The 22800-nt window shown below is 37.7% G+C and overlaps 1 protein-coding gene across 4 annotated transcripts in view; it reads left to right on the top strand.

Moving 5' to 3' along the window:
- The window catches only part of Ctnna3 (catenin alpha 3), a 1464870-nt gene that overhangs the window by 1153558 nt on the left and 288512 nt on the right, over positions 1–22800 (top strand). The gene's annotated exons all lie outside the window — the stretch shown is intronic.

Below are 22800 nucleotides of genomic sequence, written 5' to 3'. Positions count from 1 at the left end.
AACATAAGTAATTCTACCTGAATTACATCCTCAGCTTCCCCCTTTTGTTTTCAGAATTTCACAAGCAAATATCTGTCTTAGGACAGAATTATTGCAAACAACGTCAGTTTAACTAAGAAATAAAATATGGCACTGCTCAAAGGCCCTCTCTTTGAGAAGTTATATCCATCTGATATTTAGCTCAGAGTCAAAAGTGCTTTCACTCATCCCTTAGCCTATTCTTCATTGCGCTCATGTCACTCATAGTCACCTGAATTTCCATTTCACATCTTTTGATTTATGCAGATAAATCTGTGGACGCAAATGGGAACTTCTCACTTCCTTGAATCATTTCACTAACCATAGCTCATGAAATTGGAGAACCTTAATGTCCCTTCTCATGTCAAATCTCATCTTTCACATAACAAAGAATAACAATGTCATTTTACTAAGTCAAAAACCCTGCTTTGACATGACACGTAAGATAGCTTTCATAGAGGCCTCATTAATGGCTGATAGTTTCTTGCCAGATTTTATCTGGCTCTTGGATTTCCACCACTACTGTGAACTGGCTTACTTATTGATGCGTGTTCCATTAAAAGTACTTTAAATACATGATAAGTGTTTGGAGTTGAAAGGGACTTCATCATTCTGGGCTCCTAATCCATCCAAAATGCTTAATCTGCTTATATTATTTACAAAGTGTTAGATATCTCTTTTCCTTGCTGCTAGTTGTGGTCATGATACCCCTAGCTGGATAACAGAGAATAAGAATAAGATATTGGGGATTTTTCTTCCTGGATAAACAAGCAGATACTGACTGCTGTCCTCACGGCCTATCTCCCTCCTTCCTGCCTTTGGCTATGTGCAGACTTGAAGCTTGACTGCGGTAACTGGTTTGCAGCCATGCAGGGAGAAGCCTAAGGACAAAAACCAACACTGAGAAGACTACAGAGTACACACAGGAGGGGAGCCTGGATCTCAGGTGACACTGATGAGCTGTAGGATCCACAATGATTGCCTGAATATTACATCAGACTACAAGACACATCTCTTTCTAAAGTCCCTTTCATCTGGGTATGCTCTTCAGGCTGCTGAAAGTGTTCTAATTTGGAGGATGAAAATACTGGAGTCTCTATAAACATGGGTGGGAGGACACGGGGATGAAAAAATAGAATAATTTCCTGAATGAAGGAGACAAGAGACCACATAATTTTGGGACAGATGTAAACTCTACATTTTAATATACAAAACCTCAAATTACATGTCTAACTGCATTCTGTGCCTGTTTTGCGTTGTTCTATGCCTCCATCATTTCCCAGAAATTATTTTGTATTTTTCTGAAAGCTGGATCTTATAGGAATGATTCTACTTTCCTAGTTACTAATTATGTAGGATTAAATTCCCTCCATTTCCCATCATTTATGGCTGTATTTTTTTTTTTTTTTTTTTTTTTTTTTTTTTTTTTTTTTTGGTTTTTCGAGACAGGGTTTCTCTGTGTAGCTTTGCGCCTTTCCTGGAACTCACTTGGTAGCCCAGGCTGGCCTCGAACTCACAGAGATCCGCCAGCCTCTGCCTCCCGAGTGCTGGGATTAAAGGCGTGCGCCACCACCGCCCGGCTTATGGCTGTATTTTCAGTTGGTTTATAAACTTATATATAAAAGCACAGACTCTATCTACTTATAAATTACATTGTATTAAAATTTCAGCTCACTGAATGCTATAGCATTAACTGAGTACTGCTCACAATAACAAAAACAAAATAGTGTCAGTTTTCAAAAGAAATTGGATAAAAATTCACTCAATGCTTTTTTATGTGAAATATATAATATAAATATTTTAAAAAATTATATATATATATAATATATATATTATATATATATATATATAATTTGTCCTCATGTGTGTGGTCAGACCTATCTGAGTTTGTATTTGCAAATGTGTGCGCAAACATGAAGTGACCAAAGGTTGGAAATGGATGTCTTCAAGTATTTCTCCTCACTTTAGACAGTGAGAGGGCCTCTCACTTCAGCTCTGGTTCATTCCTGTGTTCTAACTAGCCATCCTTCTCTGAAGATTTCTGCTTGGCTTCCCATTTGCTGAATGCTGTTGTTAAAGGCCAGGCATCATGGCTGTCTGCCTTTTACTTTGTACTGGGAGCCAAACTCCAGCCATGCTTGTGGGACAAGCTCTTTACCTATTGAACCATCTCCCAAGATTCACTCACTAGTATTTTTAATAAATGTTTTTTTTTTCAAAGTAAGAATAAAGTGTCCAACTCTCTGATTTCAATTTGATGCATCCAGTTTTTAAAGTATTGCACCCTGAGTATTTCCACTTTCTAATTTATTATCAAACCTTTCAAATCTCTTGTCTTATGATTTTTATTTTAAAGCTAGGGAGAAGAGCAATGCTTAGCCAACATTTTCTAAAATGTCACAACATTTCTTCAAGTAGGATCTTGGAATCCACACAGATAATCTTCCCCCAGATTAAAGCCTCACATGAGTCTGTCTACTCTACAAAACAAGCCAGTGAACAAGATAAGCTTTTATGATTCCAACATTAACTATGCAAACATCTAAGGGTAAACAGAAAGTGTGCCCCGCATTGAAGTATCAATATTTTGGAGCACAGTGGCTCTGATATGAGGAAGAAGAAACATGTGAACTCATATTTTAGAAAATCTCATCGCCATTTCAATACCTTTATCAATCAGAAATTGGAATCAATAGCTGAGAAAGTACAGCAGGAGTCATACAGGTCATACAGTTTTACTTTTATCCCATAAGAGCCATGAAATGCCCTGACGGGGTAATTTTATCTACTTGCTTCTTTCTTGAAATCCTTAAAAATTCTTTTAAAATAATGAGCTAATTTCCTTGCCAGCTAACTGAATATACCTTCATAGACTCGGAAGTTATATACACAGTGTTATCCATTTATTCAATTTTGGTTGACAAAAATAAGACAACAAGTGGAAAATGCAATCCGTGTGTTGGCTCTATGTGTATAGTGTGTGTGTGTGTGTGTGTGTGTGTGTGTGTGTGTGTGTGTGTGTGTGATGCACATGTAGGTGTAGGTAGATATGTTTACATATGGAGGCTAGAAGACAACCTTGGGTGTCATTCCTCAGGTGTTATCCGCCTTTCTTTCTTATTTATTTTGAAACACACCACGTTGACTAGGCTGGCTGACAAGGGAGCCCCAAGAATCCACCTTGACATACCTCCCCAGTGTTGGAATTAGAAGCACATGCCACCAGGATTGGCTTTTATACTGGCTTTTATCACGGCTAACATTCTATCTGACTTAATGATTAATGACAAAAGCTATATGTACACCTCATGCAGCAAGAAAGATTTGAAAGAAGCAGTCAATGTCATGAAATGTCACCACCACCTTCAGAGCAGTCTCTACTACAGTAAGGGCAGTGAGAGATAATTTTAATAAGAATGTATCATGTCCCATATTGCTACTACCTCAGATGCCTGGGACTTTTCATCTGACAGAACTTGGGACAATTATTTTGTCCACTGTGTCCAGATGATGTGCTGACAGGTTATTTTCTGAGCAATAACTGAGATATGTGACCTGCTGTCCTTGCCAGCAGAGAGCCCATTTTGTGGTTGACAGCAGCAGTCACTCCATAGAGAGCGTGACATTTGTAGCCTTGTAGCCTTTGGGTCAGACACATCTGAATTTGATGTGTCCTATGTGGGGAGGGGGCCTTGGAGTTCTTTCTTGTTTTACAGTTAGATGCTGACATTGCTTTGTTGCAAATGGTCTCTGAAAGCATAATTCTCTCTGTATGAGCCCTCCATACATGCAATCAATAACTGTATCTATCTATAATCCCAGTCTTTTAATTCCAATGCTTGTGTTCCCCCATCTTGTCAGTGAGACATAGTTATCTCCTTTCTGAATGTAGATAGGGTTTCTGAAACTCAGTTCTCAATATAGATCCAGTTCTGACTGTTGTCTATAGAGAGATTAATAGGTCAATGACTATACAGTTCAGCCAATTTTTAGAATGCTTGAGTAAGATTTATAGTTCTTATATGTACTAAATGAATGCAGTTTCATTAATGAATGATGAAAAAATAAATAAGGCTTATTATGATAACACTATTAAAATGTAATATTGTCAATTCTTCAATTGACAATAAATACTTCGATTCTTCATTTCAATAATCATTTGATTTCCATATTTCTTTCTCAAGTGGTACATATATTATTTCACACATATTATATAAACTGGGTGCTAGAATAACAGAGTCCCTCTTGGTCATAAAAGCCAATGAAATGCTAAGAGATGGTTTGATTCTGTTTCAACTTTCAAACTGCTGGAAAAAATAGCACAACAACAAGTACATAATAGATTTTAATGCAAAAACAAATAGTTGCATATTAACTCCGTCCCTGCCTTACCCATGTCACCTTTGTTAACTACTAACATATTTAAAATTCCATGAGTAGTCTTAATGCCATGGCTTCAAATGTTATTTCCGTGCAAATGTTCCTTTGATCTTTGTTACTGCCTATGTCCCTACCTCTCCCCTCCATCTTTTCTTCTGCATCCCTCCTCTCTCTGATAGATCGTTGGAATTTTAGGTTACCTAAACTCAACACAAACAGACAGTACTTTTTCTCAAAGTACTTTGTTCCACATCTGGTTTCTTCATTAGGGTCCATATCTCTTGGTTTCTGCTAGAATTTGGCATGGATACTCTGGTCATCTTGAGCACTCCCTTTCCAACTCCCCTCAACCTCTGTATCAGAAGCAACTGCCTCCTTCTCCTCACGGTTGCCAACACTCAGCCCTTCATGAACTGCCTCACACAGTAGTAGACGAACATCTTGGTGCTTCAACTTAGCAATCTATTTCATACACCCCCTTCTATGGCCATTATGTTAAATAAAAATTTCCAGGGGCTGGAGAGATGGCTCAGAGGTTAAGAGCACTGGCTGTTCTTCCAGAGGTCCTGAGTTCAATTCCCAGCAACCACATGGTGGCTCACAACCATCTGTAATGACATCTGGTGCCCTCTTCTGGCCTGTAGTCATACATACATGCTGTATACATAATAAATAAATAAATCTTTAAAAAAAAAAAAAAAAATTCCAAACTCTCTCTCTCTCTCTCTCTCTCTCTCTCTCTCTCTCTCTCTCTCTCTCTCTCTCTCTCTCTCTCTCTCTGCATGTGTGTGTTACACCCTTTTATTATAATGAAATAGAACCATACTACATAAATCTGATGACAAAGAGTTACTTTCTATGAAGCAGCATAGGTGTGGGAAGCCACACTGGTCCCTTCAGGCTCCTCCCAGTGCCGTTGTCTCCTCCCATCTACCAAGCCTCCCAAGACACTCTCATGGGAACTGAGTTAAAAACCACTCTGAAAACATCTTTTTCAGACAAGTGAATTATGACTAGACGATCAAATTGTATTTCAAGCATGCTGCAAGTGAAGAAGCTAGAGCACCTTAAATTAAAATCTGTCTTAATGATAGGGAAGGTTCAGAGGGATAAAATGATGATTGTTATTGGATTGTACACGAGTTCTCCCCAAAATCTGGTTAAATACTCTAAAGCTCTTAACTTCATGGTTGAGGAAAGTCTAATTTCCTAGAAAATGTCATATTCTCACAAAAGTCTCTTCTGAAATAGTCAGTTTAACCAGGAATATTTATTTTTCCCAGAAAAAAAAAGTAACGAATGACATTAAATAGAAGCTTTACCCCATGTGTAGGTTGTTGTGGTTCAGTTTCCCATTGAGAGTCACATCAGAATCTTACCATTAAGGGCTGTTAATTTCCTGCCAAATTAAGGATAAACTGGTAAAACCACTAACTGGTGGCATCTCTTAGCCTTTCTGACATTTTACAACATTAACAGAAGTTATAGTCTAAACTCTACTTTTTCTAGTTTTAATCCTTTGAAGTGTAGCATTCTCCAGTAACAGCAGGTCCGTTGTTCTGATCTGGATTCTAGAGCTGACAGGAAATTCAGGCCTATATTTAATTAACAAGTTCCTTGGATTACACCAGAATGCATGACTAAAACTGTGGCCATCAGGTAGTGAGCCATGTGTTTGTTTCATTTTCAAAGAGACTTTAGTCCTGAAAGGTATGATTTACCAAACAAATCATCACCTTTACATGTATTTGTAAGTTTTACTTGCTATGGAATTGCAGGCATTTCTGTTTAATGAGACAGAACTTTGGTTTTGATATCTTTAAAATAGAGATAATTATACATATATATCAATAAATATTTAAGTGATTTGTCTTCTGTAGTAGAAAAAAATAATGTACATATAGGCAAAAAAGGGACAGCTGGAAATAGGAAGTCATAGCTCATGTCTAGGGATATCCGGGCATCTAAAGGTGGCTTGAGGACAATGGACTCCTTAACATAATAAACAGATGGGGGAGGAAGGAAGGATCAGATAGGTCCAAGAGCACTAAAGTTAAGAAAGGCAAATATGCTTTTAGACACTTTCTCTCATCGTTTTCTAAGCAGCCTTCTGATGACTTATAGATGTTCAGGGTTAGAAATAATAAAACGCTCTCTGAGCAGCTCGGTGTGCCTCAAATGTAAGGTTTTCTGCGCACTTTTGCTGATACAGGGGATTTGGTGGTAGCTTTGAGTATTTGGGGTTTTATCCTAATTAATCCTCTTAACTTCAGAGTTCTGTGCATGAGCAATGCACTGAATGTACAGTGTGTGTACTGCAGAGGGGAAGCCACGGGCTGTAGCAGAGCTTTAGTGGAGAGGAACAGAAGAGGTTAGAGAAGTCGGTATTTCCATGTGAAGTGACCCAGCACAGGGTGACACCCGATTTGGCAAAAATCCCTCTGACTTTGACTGCTGGTGAAGTTGTAGATGTAGCATTTTGAAATGAAAATCCCGTTTGAATTCCCAGCCATACAACTATATACAACTTCTGGAGTACTTCATCAGTACAAATTAAATACATATGTGTATGTAAATGTTGCTTTCTATGGACATCCAAAAGAGTGATGAATACCTAGCCTACTGGTGGGTTTCTTTTTTTTTTTAAATATAATATAGTGAGCACACAGGGCCCACTAGTACATTCTGACACAGAATGGATAATGAGATCGATCACAATCTGCATTAGCCTCCTAGCATAGCAAAATATAGAAAATGGGAAGTTTCATTAAGAATAGCAATGTACTCCTATCACAGCTGTGGAGACTGAGAAGCTTCAGCATCTCGTGAAGGCCTTCTCCTTGCATCTAAAAATGCCAGAAATCATCACAGTGGGGAAGAATGTGGGCTAATATAGGCCTCTCTTGCACAGCCACAAATGCTACTACAGAGATTATCCTCTCAAGTTCACACACTCTGAAGCATCTTTGAAAGCATTCATCCTAGGTACCAGTACGATATACAGTTGGAGCCTGCATTTCTAACCCATGAATTTTGGATGCAAATTCCAGAGATCCCCCAAAATAGTAATTATCTTCATTCTGTACCCATAAGAAAGAAAGACTTGCCATAAGGAAGGGCATGAAGGTGGACATGCTTTACAGAGCAAATACGGAGATGTGTGACTAAGATGGGATGTGCAAGGAAAACCACAAAGTGTTTTGCATCTTTATCATGTAGAGAAAACAGTAAATGGAGTTGTTGGAGATGGGGTAGAAGACAAGATGAGGGCAATATCTTTTCTATAATAAGCATCCATCAAGAGTTTTAACCAAGTCTGGAAAATGGAGGGCATTGAGGGTCAGTAAAATTCCTGTGACAGTGGTGAGGATAGATCTGAGAACTAGGCACAGTAAGTGTGTTAGGCCATCTTCTCAACCAAGGGGCGAGATGAGAAAGATTCAACCTACAGCAATAGTAATGACAATTTGGAGATTTTTTTTAAATTTTAGAATTATACAAGATAAAAAAAAGCAACCAAACTTGATGAGGGAGGATACAGAAAAGAAAAGAAAAGAATAGAAAAGAAAAGAAAAGAAAAGAAAAGAAAAGAAAAGGGAACATTCCCATTTTATTTAGGTGCTTGAGTGTGTGGCAGTTATATTTACCAAGGTGAGAATCATAGGTACCATTGTAAATTTGTTTTAAAAAAAAGGTATGATGATGTCTTTTTGTAGCATGTTGAATTGCAAGTTTTCCATGACTCACTCCTTTTGAGAGACATTTAAGGTTTATGTATGTGAGAGTGAGCCTTGAAAATAAAATTAGAGAGCCCTGTAGTAACTTGAGACTTCTATTTGCACAGACTGTTGCTGGAAGACACAGGAAAAGATGGAAATATATCATCTAATTCAAATGCTTCACTTGGTTTCCCATATCATTGCTTGCAAGCAGAGTTCAGAATCGTCACACGGGCCAATATTACAAGAGCTAAATTATAGCGAATGTTTATGCTATTAAGCAACATAGAATCTAGACAAAAGTACTGATAAGATAGGATGAATAGACATATTCAGAGGTAGGGTTAAATATTTAAAAAGGAAAGGAAGGAAGGAAAGACAGACATAAAGAAAGGAGGAAAGAAGGAAGAAAGGAAGGAAAAGAAAGAAAGAAAGAAAGAAAGAAAGAGGAAAGAAGGAAAAAGGAAAGGAAAAAGAAAGAACACTTACACATTTTCATTGTAGAAAGACCCAATACTTGTAAGAAAGAAAGAAAGAAAGAAAGAAAGAAAGAAAGAAAGAAAGAAAGAAAGAATGAAAGAGAAAAGGAAAAAAGGAAAGGAAAGGAGTAAAGGAAAGGAAAGGAAAAGGGAAAGGAAAGGAAAAACACTTACACATTTTCATTGTAGAAAGACCCAATACTTATTTAATATCAGGCAGGTAACCTCACCCTCTAAATATCTGACATCTTATGACTTTTATTTTAATTTTGGTATTTCTTTCCTGGATGCTCACATTGTATGTTACATGGAGTAATCTGGGTTGGCTATAAGGCCCAGTGAATATGGGCTTCTGATGTCAAGCCTAAAGACGGGAGTTCAAACCCTGAGATCTACATCCTAGAAGTACACAACTAACTCTTGAAAGTTGTACTCTGACCTCCACACATACATCAACACACACATACACACACACACACACACACACCACAATAAATAAATAAAATAAACACATAGTGAACAATAAATATAATAAAATTAAACTTTTTTTGTTTCTTGAGACAGGGTTTCTCTGTGTAGTCCTGGCTGTCCTGAAACTCACTCTGTAGACCAGATCGGCCACAAACTCAGAGATACACCTGCTTTTGTCTCCAGAGTGCTGGGATTAAAGGAATTTGACATTATCACCAGGTTTAAAATTAAATTTTTAATTGCAGTCATTCTAAAATGTGTCTTTGCAGTTGAAATAATATCACCTACCATAAAATCATCATTTCAAGCGAGACACTGAGATGAGAGAAAAGTCATCATTATTAATTGGAGCATGGGTTGTATGGTCTATTTGGAAGTAAATATAAACTTTCCAGATCCTCCTCCTAATATTTGAATCTGAAATAAATAGAATAAAGTGGTGACCAACATCTGCACTGTGATGTACTTGTCTTTTCAACTATATTTGAGTTATGGGATTGTTTTCATTATTCTAGCTTAAGAAAAGGGAAGAATCCTCACTCTGAGAGATCTAGTATTTGAAAGAAACCCAGCTCTAAAGATGTCTATCAATAGGAAGTGGAGCAAAAAAAAAAAAAAAACCACAGATCTTAGAATAAGACTTGAGTATAAAATTGTTCCTACTAATTATTTAAATACAAATTTTAGCACTTGGAAGGTGGAGGCAGAGGCAGGGTATTCAACATAGCAAGTTTCAGACTATTCTAGACTAATGAGATGGTTATACATTTAAAAAAATGAAACAAAACAGACAAATTATTTTTCATAGAAGATGTGAATTTACCCTCTCAGTACTTGTATCTAAAATAAATGCAAATTCTATTGTCTCATGGCCCCATGTGGTCATTCCTTAATACATAACTCACCACTGACATAAATTTCCAATAAATTGTTTTAATTTTTATCAAAAGTCATGCTGAGATAAGTTATGCATTACCTATTAAATAGGAGAATCCTCTATGTTCAATTATAACATCACTTAAGAAACAGATACAAAGCAATCCTCTTGTACTTCTAGGATTTTAACTCTGTGAAGGTGGTGCTGATATTGTCTAAACAAAAGAATCTTCTGGAGGCTGGAGAGATGGTTCAGCAGTTAAGAACACTGACTGCTCTTCAAAAGATTCGTGTTCCATCACCAGCATCCACATAGTGGCTCACAGCTATCTATAACCCTATCCCATGGGATCTAGCCCTCTTCAGGCCTCCTTACACATAAGGCACATGTGGTGTGCAGACATACCTGCAGACAAAAACACACATATGTGAAAGATATTACAAATAATCTTCTGCTGTTTGAATATAAGATACCCTGCAAAGGCCCACATGTTGTTCCTTGTTGGCTCACTTGGAAAGTGGTGTAAGTCTTTATGAGGTGAATACTAGCAAGAGAACATTAGATCTTGGTGGGTGTGTTTCAAGGTTCTTTTGAGACCCTGTCTACTTCCTGTCTGTCCATCTGTATCCTGACTGCCATGAGGCAAACAGTTTACTATACCATCTTGTCACAGGTGCAGACACTACAGAGTTGAGCAATTATGGAGAAAATCTTCCAAAATCTGAGACAAAATATACCTTTTCTGATTTTAAATTGATATCTCAGTTGTTTGCCACAATAACAGAAACATGATTAAAGCTTATTCTTATGAATATTGCTTTAGTGTCTTCTTTCATTGTACTTGCAAGACTGTTGTTTGTTTCTCCGTTCATTGTGATTGAATCAATAATATAGTTAAATTCAAAATAGCAGCCTCATAGAATGTATAACATATAAATAAAATATGAAACAGTGTAACTAGCTGAAGCAGAGAAGTTATAATATACGCTTGTGGACTTCCACTCTCTGTGTGAGGTAGTTCAACAGTTTGAAAATAGACTATGGTAAGCTAGAGATGCAACTTTAATTTAGAGGTCTGTAAATTGTGTCCCTGAGCATGTTTTTTCTTCAATCAATTCCTCACATATTTACATTGTATTGTGTGTATATTTATATCCATCGATCTGTGCTACTCCCCTTTCTTCCCCTATGAATCCTATTTTCTTCCAAACTACCTCCTCTGTCATCCGTTGAAGAAATTGAAGAATACTCCACAGCAGTCATTAATACCATAATAAATATAAAAATGATACACCTAGTTTTCATAATACACATTTTTAAGAAAAGGCTGTTCAAATTTGTCTTTTTATATTAGGTTTCATTTTTATTTACATTATGTGTGTGGGTGTCTGCATGAGGTTATGTGCACATGAATGTGAGTGTCCATGTAGGTCAGCAGAGGCTGTCAGATCCTCTGGAGTACAGGCAGTTGTGAGCCACCTGATGTGGGTGCTACGAACCAAATTCAGATCCTCTGTAAGAGCAGCAGGTGCTGTTTTCCTGTGAGCACGTCTCCAGCCCTTCAAATTTCTCTTAGTGAACATTTCTAAGCAGCCAATTTCTTTTCCGTGGATAACGCAACCAAGCATCTCATTACATTATTGTTTGCCAAGAATGCAAGAGATCAGTTTTCCTCTTGCTTGCTATGACCCTGACACAAGGATTTCATAAAATGATGCTTTTTGTCCTCAGTTTTGATTCTTGTCTGACCTCTAATCTAGTACTCTTATTTCAAAATAATCTGGGGCTCTGTTTTTTAAGTTGTTTGAATTCATTTTTGGAATCAGAAGAATTATAGAACTCAAATATCCATTTCTGTGAGTAACAAATCAGCACCACCCTGTACCTATTTAACAGATGTTTTTCTTCCAACTCTCTTTCCTGTCTTCCTTGCATCTACCCCCACCCTCCAAGCCGTCTCCCACTTTCCTACTCACCATTGTCTCTAAACGTCTTTCTGCTTATGAGTAAGCGTAACCAGAAGTGAGCACAGTGCACGATGTGAGCGGAGAAAATTTCTATGCTCAAACAGAACAAATGGCCAATTTGTTCACTTTGGAGATGATAACTTCAGCTCCTTGGCTCTCTTTTCCTTTATCCCTCTTTCCTCTTTGACTGTTCACAGTCCTAGTTTACTGGATTTCCTTAAAAATTTACAGATCTTAAAGCATACGTATCAATACTCCTCTTTAGTTGTCTGATTAAAAGTACTTGAAAATAACACATAGGTATACAGCTTCACAAAGGAGGAGAAATTATGAGATAAATACTTATAAAAAAGGTTATTTTGGTTGCTATGAATAAATGTGAGGGTTTTTTTAATGTATTCAACCAGCGTTAGTAAAAGGGGTGCATCAGTTCCTTACTCAAAATCTCATAATCAATTTCTACTTTGCCTTCTAGAACAATGCCTATGAATTAAACATACTTAGTTATTTAAACCATATTAATTTAGGTTCCCTGAAGTTTTAAATATTGATTGTAGTTATACAAAAATTCAAGATAAATGAAGATCAGATACAAGAAAAATGAACTTGTTCTTTAAAATTCTGAGCCTCGTACCTTTGCATATAACAAGTTTTTAGGCAGTACAGGAAATACCTATTAATTCAGGTAATGTAATCACAGCCATCAATGAGTTTTAGTTCATATTCCTTCACAATATTAGAATCTGCTTAAAAATAATTAAAAGTCCTTTCAGAATAAAATATACAAGTTAGAATTAAAATGTCATATATCCTAATTATATACCGTATGTAATAGGTTTAATGTCAGCAAGTGTGTAATCCTACAGTTTTCAATGATGAACACTATGTAGCAAATATATTTTTAATTTTTCAGAATGCAAAGTATGAAAACATTTCTTACTGAGTACATCCACATTTCTATTAAGGAGAGTGTATGTTGGCAATAAAACAGAGAATACTGCCAATGACTAAGAGCTGGTATCCAGTTTCATGACAGTGCTGATCATATTAGATGCTTGTGATGGGTAACCTGGACTATCAACATGACGTGATTTAGAAATATCTAGAACAAGCTCTAGGTGTGTCTGTTAGGGTTTTCCAAAGAGATTTACCTGAGTTGGGAAGATCTACCCTCAAGATGGGCAGCACCAGTTCCATTGCTGAGGTCCTGGACTGAACGAAACAGAGAAAACAATCTTACCAGCCGTGTTCATGTCTCCCTACTTCCAAACTGCAAGCTTAATGTGACCAGCAGCTTCATACCAAAATGTGAACAATGCAATTGTGCATACCTTGACAGTTCAAAATAAAACCAGTTCTTCATATGATGCTATTTGAGTTTGGTTTTAGGCTATATGTATATATACATATACATATACACACACACACACACACACACACACACACACACACACACACACACACACACATATATATATATATATATATATATATATATATATATATGTATGTATGCTTATTTCCCCAGTTTTATCTTTTGAAATTACGGAGTCACAACACACTCACCAAAGTTAAAAATATACAAAATTATTCTTAGAGCAGGTTATCCCCACATCTCTGCCTCTCATTCTTTGTCTCTTAGAGGTGACAAGTTACCTTACTCTTTCTTTACTTTAGCTAGAGTTTTCTTGCCTGGCCCACAGTCAGGACAAATGTCTCTCACCTGCCAGTTCCACAGCCGCTCAAACCCGACCAAGTAAACACAGAGACTTATATTGGTTACAAACTGTATGGCCGTGGCAGGCTTCTTGCTAACTGTTCTTACAGCTTAAATCAATCCATTTCCATTCATCTATACCTTGCCACGTGGCTCGTGGCTTACCAGCATCTTCCCATGCTGTTTGTCATCGTGGCGGCTGGCAGTGTCTCTCTGACTCAGCCTTCCACTTCCCAGCTTTATTCTCCTTCTTGTCCTGCCTACACTTCCTGCCTAGCCAATGGCCAATCAGTGTTTTATTTATTGACTAATCAGCAACACATTTGCCATACAGAACATCCCACAGCACTTTACCAAGCAGGACTTTCTTTTCAAAGTATATGTGAAAGTAAGCAGAGCAAGATGTGCTGTCTCATTTCCTTTTCAATCTTAAAGAAGAGGTAACGTGCATCAGAATATAAATGTGTGATTCAAGATAGTAGCTCCATTGCAATCCACAGTCATTAGATTTTTCTTGTCTTATCTCATTCTATAACAATGTTGCCCTGCTTCCTTAATGAGAATCCTGTTTGTTATTGGTTGTTTCTACTCTTTTAGGGAGTCCACCACTCAGATCCCAAACAAATCACACACACACCGAGGCTTATTCTTAATTATAAATGCCCAGCCTTAGCTTGGCTTGTTTCTTGCCAGCTTTCCTTAAATTATACTGTCTACCTTTTGCCTCTAGGCTTATACATTTCTCTATTTTTGTATACCTTTCTTTCTTACTCAGTTGATGGTTGTGTAGCTGCATGACTGGCCCTTGGAGTCCTCCTGCTTCTCTGGCTACTTCTTCTTTCCTCCCAGATTTCTCCTTCTATATATTCTCTCTGCTTACCAGCCCCACCTATCCTTTTTCCTGCCTTGGTATTGGCTGTTCAGTTCTTTATTAGACCATCAGATGTTTTGGATAGCACAGTATCACAACTTCACAGAGTTAACAAATGCAACATAAACCAAAGTAACACATCTTAAAATAAGATTTCCCCAAAAAACCCTAACTGGCAAAACTGTTCCATGTTAACTTATTGTCTCAATGTTTCACACACACACACACACACACACACACACACACACACACACACACACACACACACACCTAGTGTTATCCTATTGTGTTAACTCTGCTGTCTTGTCAGCCCAATGTTTTTGTTGACTTCTTGTCTTAACAGTGAACCATCCATGTTTCTTCTTAGTAGAGAGTTCATGGAAATCAAATAGTGGGGTCTATAGACACCTGAAATATTCCTGCCATTCACTCAACTTGTAGATTGATGGAGCACTGAATTCCACATTTAAAATAAATTTTTCTTAGAATTCAATGGTATTATTTTCATCATTCCTTTCTCCTTCAGTGAGCAACTTTGTTCATGGAAACTCTAAGGTCAACATATTTTCATATTTTAGATATCATGGTTTCTCTTTTAAAGACGTAGCCCTTCCCTTCATCCTCAGCAGTTTTGTTGATGTGTATCAGGGTGGATAATCTCACTTCTGGTCAGTACAACACTATGGCAATAGATATCGTCTCCTATTTCTTGTGTCCATGTTTAAATTCTAACTCCAGTATCTACTATTTTCCTGATGAAAATGTTAAAACGATTCTTTAAAGTTGCTGGGCACAAGAAAACATGTACATTTGGAGGCAGAAGCATTTTATTCTTACTATTTTAAACTTTATTCTTTAAAAATATCAAGTAAAAAGGAATCACACACAGAAATTAGCTGGACATGGAGAAAAATGTTAATTCACAAATATCTGAAGTATTAGCAGGTCCAGAAGATAGACTTGCCTAACATAACTGGAGACAGGCTTCAGGGTGTTGATCATAGAGAGTTTTGTAGCTGAATTTACATAATCATGATTTTGAATGATAAGCAGAAAATTAATATGTTCTCATGGTTGGAAAGATAACCCTATTTTCATTCTCAACCATAGACAACTGGGCACTGACAGCTGGAGTCTGAAGACTTGGGGCTGACTCTATGTTCTCCCAAAGACTCTCCAGCCACATATCAAAGGCTGCTTTAATAGTATGGATTAGAATAAGTTCCATTTCCTGTTCTGGATTCTCCCCCCATGTTATCTGCCTCCATTTCTTAAAATGCCTTTCTTTTAGAGTTCTCTTCCTGATGTCAGTATATGACTCTTTGTCCCAATGAGCTACAAAATCTGTACAAATGGAAATTCTTTCCTTCCTTCCTTCCTTTCTTCCTTCCTTCCTCTCTTTCTTCTTTCATTTTCTTTCTTCTTTCTTTCTTTTTCTTCTTTATCTCTTTCCTTCTTTATTTCTCTCTCTACTGTTTACTTTTCTTGATGAGAGAAACTGGGGAGATTAAGGATTGAGTTTGAACAAGAGATATCGTGGTACACAAGTCTCAAGGGGAAAATGGAGTCTAAACTTAAGGACAAATATTATATAAAAGACCAAAGTAACCCATAATCTTCACAAGTAAAATTCTATCAAGTACTATAGATTTAAATAATGTCTAATCAATAGAGAGGCTACCAGAAGATGGATACATCAAGTACTAAGGGCATGGCACAGCTAAAATGCTTATCTACATAGACTGTGGCCAAGGAAGTGAATTCATAGTAAGTTCTTCAAATATATGTATTTGCCAAAATATATGCATTTATTTATTTATTGCTTATTTAATTGTGTGGGTGTATGAGTAAGTATGGAGAGAGGGCCAGAGATATGTGTGCATGTGTGTGGAAACCAGAAATGAATCTCAGGTATTATTTGTAATGAGGCATCCACCCTGTTTATTCAGTGAGACACGGTCTCTCATTGGGGCCTGCAGCTCCCTGAATAAGGAAGGCTGACTGGCCAAGCAAGCCTCATGCATTCTCAAAATCTCTGCCTCCTCAGCTCTATGGTCACAGCCTGCTCAATTCATGCTTTTATCTGTGTGCTGGGATGGAACTTGGGTTCTCATGTTTGCAGAGCAAGTACTTTACTGACAGAACTATCTCACTAATCTCTGTATAAATGTGTTTACAGCTGCACTAAATTGATAAACAATAGTATCAATGTACAATGGCATAGTACGCAACAATAAGGATGAAAGTACCCTATGCACAATGAGAGGCAAATTCCATATACTCAAGTTTAATGAAACAAGATTCAAGAGTGTATACAATACGATTTGTTTTGTTAGATGAATAGACCAACTAATCCACTCTCGTATAAGGAAAATGTTTCTTTGCATTGCAATCAGTCACTGTGAAAAACAAAAAAAACAAAAAATTTCACACTTTTAAAACAGCAAAGACTAGCCGGGCAGTGGTGGCGCACACCTTTAATCCCAGCACTTGGGAGGCAGAGCCAGGAGGATCTCTGTGAGTTCGAGACCAGCCTGGGCTACCAAGTGAGTTCCAGGAAAGGCGCAAAGCTACACAGAGAGACCCTGTCTTGAAAAACCATAAATAAATAAATAAATAAATAAATAAATAAATAAATAAAACAGCAAAGACTATTTCGTGCATTTTCTGGACATCAGAAATCCAGGGGAGACTTGGCTTAGGTTTGCTCCTAACATTTAGCGAAGCTGTCAGCCTAGGCTACTGAGGGGTGGTACCCACTCTCCTAGCTGTTGCTTAAGTCTGTACATCCTTGTAAGCTGTGTCCTAGCAGGGCCAGTTCCTGGTGACTTTAGCCTCCCCATTGGCTGTTTATAAGGTGGAGATAGTTTCTAGAGCAGATAATAATAAGAAAAGAGTGATTAAGATGAAAACTATAGCATCTTTTTAACCTGGTTAATAAACTAGTTCACATATATCACTTCTGCTCTGTTTACTGGGCATGCAGATGGTACAATTCAGGGATGGAAAACTCAGGGTACCAAAGTGCCATTAGGGATCGTGTTGAAGACTCATTATCACATCTCATGAAAAGTTAAGTTTCTGTGCTCTGAGTAGTTCTATGGTAAAGGAGTTGATGTTAATAATTAGAATTATTAATATTAGAAAAATTAATAAACATTAGAAAATGTTAATTCAGAAAAAATATTAGCTGGCAACCTAGTAACCCAAAACCAACTGATATATTATGGAGAAAAACCATTAAGTATTCCTTGGGACAGGTCCCACTTTAAATATGTCCATCTTTTTTGAAGATTTATTTTGATTATGTATAGATATATGTATCTGTATGTGTGCATGTGCATATAAGTGCAGGTGATGGTGGAGACCAGAAGTGGACATTAGATCCCTTGAGGCCGGAGTTATGGAAAGTTTTGAGCTGCCCAACATGGGTGCTGGGAACTGAACTCAGGTCATCTGCAAGAACATTTCATGTTCTAAATTGCTCAGCCATCTCTTTAGTGTCTACATATGTCAATTTTCAAATCATTTGAACAGTGATAGTGATTTAAATATAAAGTGATATGAGGAAAAAATTGAAATAGATAAATTTTTCTTATTCAGAGGCATTTAGATACCCTAAAATAATTCAAATAATTATTAATATTTACATGTAGCATAAACATGAAAAATTTGAAAGTATAAACTGAGAGAATGAGTCACTTTCTATCACTAGAGGTATCCAAATGTACTCAACCTATTAAGTAATCAGAGATTTATATGTAATAAGATATCTCTGTGAGAGACTAAGGGCATAATTATCAACTTCAGTAAGCCATATCTTGGATTAGAGAGATGGCTTAAAGGTTAAAAGTGCATAGTGCTCTTGAAGAGGACCGGAATGTGGTTCTAACATCCACACCAGACAACTCACAACTGCTTTTGACTCTTGCTCCCAGGAGAGCCAATGGATACCCATACTTACATTCTCTCTCTCTCTCTCTCTCTCTCTCTCTCTCTCTCTCTCTCTCTCTCTCTCTAAAAATCATAAAAATCAATGTATAGAAGTCCTTTATTTATTTCTTAGTTTTTGCACATGGTAGAGGCAGAATTTGTAAGAAGGATAGAAAAACTGTTTTTAATGAACTATGTGGTCTGAGTCAGTCAGAACTCCCGGACATAATCTCTGAAAAGGGGCAAGTTCTTCCCTAGTCATGGAGTTGGATGTTCGGAGATTCCAAATAGTTCTCTATTACGGGGTCCATATTGGATCCATAAATATTACACAAATATGAACTATAATATTAATGTTAAGTAAAGAAGAAATGAAGAGAATGAAGTAATTCTAGAAGCCACTCTATGGTGAGTTGTACTTTCTGTCATAAGTCACTCCCTCAGCTGTGAAACAGAGCACCATAAGACAGTGACTTAGCTCTATGTGACTTTTTCAAGGCAGACTTCTCTGTACATCAGTAATCTTCAAAGATAGCAGCACAATTACAATATTTTAATCTGAGTTTATCAGTGACTGACAACATGAATTGGTAACGTCATTTCTAAGCATCACTTATAATGAGTCTGAATTCTTTTCTGACCTATTTAATTAGTAATTATGTACCCTCACCTACTTTCAAATGCACATAATAAATTTAGCAAGGATTAAGAGGGATAAAATATTCGTGAGTTCCTACTGGAGAAAGGCTCAAGGCTTAGTAGACTTTGGCTCCACAGGTCTGTTAATCTCATTGTCAGGAAATTAACATTAATTTTCCCAGGAGCACTGCAGTTTAGAAGTCTCAAGGACTTTACTTATTAAAAGGAAGCAGTGACGATTTAGAGTTCAGAGAGCAAGCTCCAGTGTCTCCCTTCCCTACCTTTCACTGATTGGCTGTTATGACCTAAGTTTCCTCATCAGTTCAATCAGGGTAGTAATAGTTCCCAACTTCCGAAACTTCCGTGAGGATTGCATTGGACATGCATGTCACATGTTCCATATGGGGCTATGTAAGAACTCAGTGAGGGCTGGGAGACAGCTAGAACCCAAGAAAGGCACAGCACAACAGCCAGAGGTCCTACGCTTCTTGGGGCAAAAGGGTAGGCAGAGACGGGAAAATCCCTGGAAGCTCGTGGGCCAGCTACCTCAGTGCAGTAACCAGAAAAAGACAAGAGAGACACTGCTTCAAATAAGGTGGAAGATGAGGCCTGAAACCTGAGGCTGCCTTCTGATCTCCCCAGAGGTGTCTGCTCTCCCTCCCTCCCTTGCTCCCTCCCTTCTCCCTCCCAAGGATTAAATTTTTTTTTCCTTTATTTTTCTTAAGAGCCCCAAAGAATAGGGCTGGAGAAATGACTCAGCAGTCAGGGGCACCTGATACTCTTGCAAAGGACCAGTTTGCTTTTCAGCACCCATAGCTGGTGACTCATAAGCACCTGCAAGACTAGCTTCTGGGGTTCTGACACTCTCTTCTGTCCTCTTGTGGTACCCCCCACCACACACACACACACAAATAAAATAAAATGAATCTCTAAATGAAAATGCAAACCCAACGAAAGTTATCAGTCATTCTATACATTCTGAACACAGTGAAGAAAGAAAGCACAGATTTCCAAGGGCATTCCGAACTGGTTTAGAGTTTAGTGAATGAAGTAGACAAGCTTCTTTGCTTGAAGCAAGCAAAGTGTTGCCCCTACCTCTACCTTTCTTGCACAAATCTGCACCTCAAAGCTCAGAAGTTTATCTTACTTAGCATTTCAATTGACTAGAATGAATTTGTTTAACATGTACCTCTTTTTGATGAGTGATCGAGAAGCATATATTTGTTATATTCTTTTTTGGTGTGTGTATGTGTGTGTGTGTGTGTGTGTGTGTGTGTGTGTGTGTGTGTGAAGGTCAGATGACAACCAGTGGTTGTCAGTTCTTTGCTTCCACTATGTGGGTCCCAGGGGTCCAACTCAGGTCTCCCAACTTGGCAGTGATCTCCCTTCCCCACTGAACCATCTTGCCAGACCTACATTTTCTCAAAACCCAGGTAGATTATGAACTCAAGACAGATTTGTCATATTCCTGAGTCTTCTTTAAGCAGTTAATCATAATATATATTTACTTTGTGTTCTCTTGGAAGCATTAAGAGCAATAATTCCTAGGTCAATCAAAGCAACCGCATGACTGGGGTCTAAGTGAAGTACAGGCACAGATGAGGTTTAAGGTAATGAAAGAGAAGCAACTCATTACACGCTAAGGAAAAAGTCGTAATTCCCATCTGTACTTCCAGAATGGGAAGAGAGATGATGGGGACAGCATTGCCACTAGAGAGATGCTAACAGATTGAAAGTGTCAATCAAGACTTAATGTGTTGCCTGCATGTTGGTAAAATAGTTTCGAGTGAGGAGGATTCTTCAACAGGCTGTAACAGCCTTTGAGAGCACAGTGTATACTCCACTATGTGTTTAGGGTGAATAAAGGATGCTAATGGAGCTAGAAGCCATTCACTTACTTTGTTTATGGTAGTGACTTGGGTGGGTGGTTTGTGTTCACAACTAGAACCTGAAGGAGATGTGGAATCGCTGACCATGTTTTTTATTAAGAGTTCCTACCTCTCTCCATACTGCAAAATGAATAAATAAATAAATATTCACTCATTCAATATATTTGAATGCTTCTAGAAGCCTGCATAAATATGTTTTGATGTACCTCTGAAATGAACAAAACCTAAATCACATTGAAATGCAAACTGAATAGTCAAAATTGTCCCCATACTTTTGCTTAGCTTTTGTAGATTTTATTCATTCATTTCTTTAGCCACTCAACTCACCAAAATATTTATCTACTACATACCAGGGTAGGCAGCTAAGATACAAACAGGAAAAGGTTTCAAAAATTCATTGAACACTTAAGATCACAGTAACGACTCATTCATGAAACTATTGGCTGCTGAATTTGTGGCAAATCTTTTTTTTTTAAAGAAGTGGTTTCATTAATAAGATTGATTATCCTAAGAAAGAAACATAATATAAATAGTAGCAGGACCATAGAATGGGCTCAAGTAAGAGATGGTGATGGCTAGAGACAGTAGGAGTACAATTTGGCAATGGATTTAGGATACCATTAGATGATAACATATATTGCACTTGATATTTGGATAGAGACAATGAAGAGGAATAGGAAGTCAGAGAAAACACTTGGTTTGTTATTATTTACCTGTTTGCTTTCAGTGGGTGACTGGTTTGATTATTACTGGACCCCTCTAAAACTTTGTTCAAATCTAATCCTCATTATGAGATAGTAAAAGGCAGATCCCAATGGAACCCTCAAAGGAACTATACTGTCTTCACAAACAGATTCATCCATTCATACTTTCATTAATGGATTTAGCTGCTAATGGATTACCTCAAGAGTGTGTCTGGCTATATCTTTCTTACCTACTCTGGGTTGTAAGATCTGAGAAAACTCTGAAGGAAGACCCCAGACTCAAACAGTATGCAAGAGCAAAGAGCAAAGAGCTTTGATTTACCAGTGTATGTGGGGATCGTTCTCCTTTACGAAATGGCGATGACCCCGAGAGGAGCATGTAGGCTCCCTTTAAGCACAGCTAGGGGAATTTTAGGAACAGTTAGGTCATCTCAAACATAATTGGTTAAGCAAGCAGCAGTTACATTAGTACACTTTTAATTGGCTGAGGTTTTATCTTTGGACATACTTGGGTAAGTTTCAAGGTGGTTGCAGAAACTGTCCTGGAGACATTGTAGGGCTGACTCGGGCCTTGTTCATGCTATCCCTCGTCCCTGAATGTAAGGGTGTTTGTTTAATAGCCCTTTGTTTAAGAGATTGAAACTTAGACCCAGCTTGTAAAATGGAGGAAGTTTAGACCTCTCAGGGTCACCTCAAGACACTACCGTCCAAAAGGTTTGCCGGGCGGTGGTGGAGCACACATCCCAGCACTTGGGAGGCAGAAGCAGGAGGATCTCTGTGAGTTTGAGGACAGCCTGCCTGGTCTACAGAGCAAGTTCCACAACAGGCTCCAAAGCTACACAGAGAAACCTTGTCTTGAAAAAACAAAAACAAAACAAACAAACAAACAAAAAAAAGGCTCACAGAGGCCAGAGGTGGTAAGCCCTCCAAGAGGTAGTCACAAATGATTTTGAACTACCTGATGTTGGTGTAAGAATCAAATTCAGGTCTACAGAAGAACATACTTGCTCCTAACTGCTGAGACATTTCTCTGGCCCCATTTAATTTATATTTGAAGTTAGAGAAGCTTTTTTTGTTGCATACTTATTTTAATAACTTAAAAACAGTAGTCACCTATAGATTTACCTAAAAAGATT

The sequence above is a fragment of the Peromyscus californicus genome, unplaced genomic scaffold (genome assembly GCF_007827085.1).
Source record: "Peromyscus californicus insignis strain IS unplaced genomic scaffold, ASM782708v3 Scaffold_19__1_contigs__length_69161282, whole genome shotgun sequence".
NCBI classification, from domain to species: Eukaryota; Metazoa; Chordata; class Mammalia; order Rodentia; family Cricetidae; genus Peromyscus; species Peromyscus californicus.
Note: the sequence above shows the minus strand (reverse complement) of the source record. Positions and strands in the feature narration are given on the sequence as shown.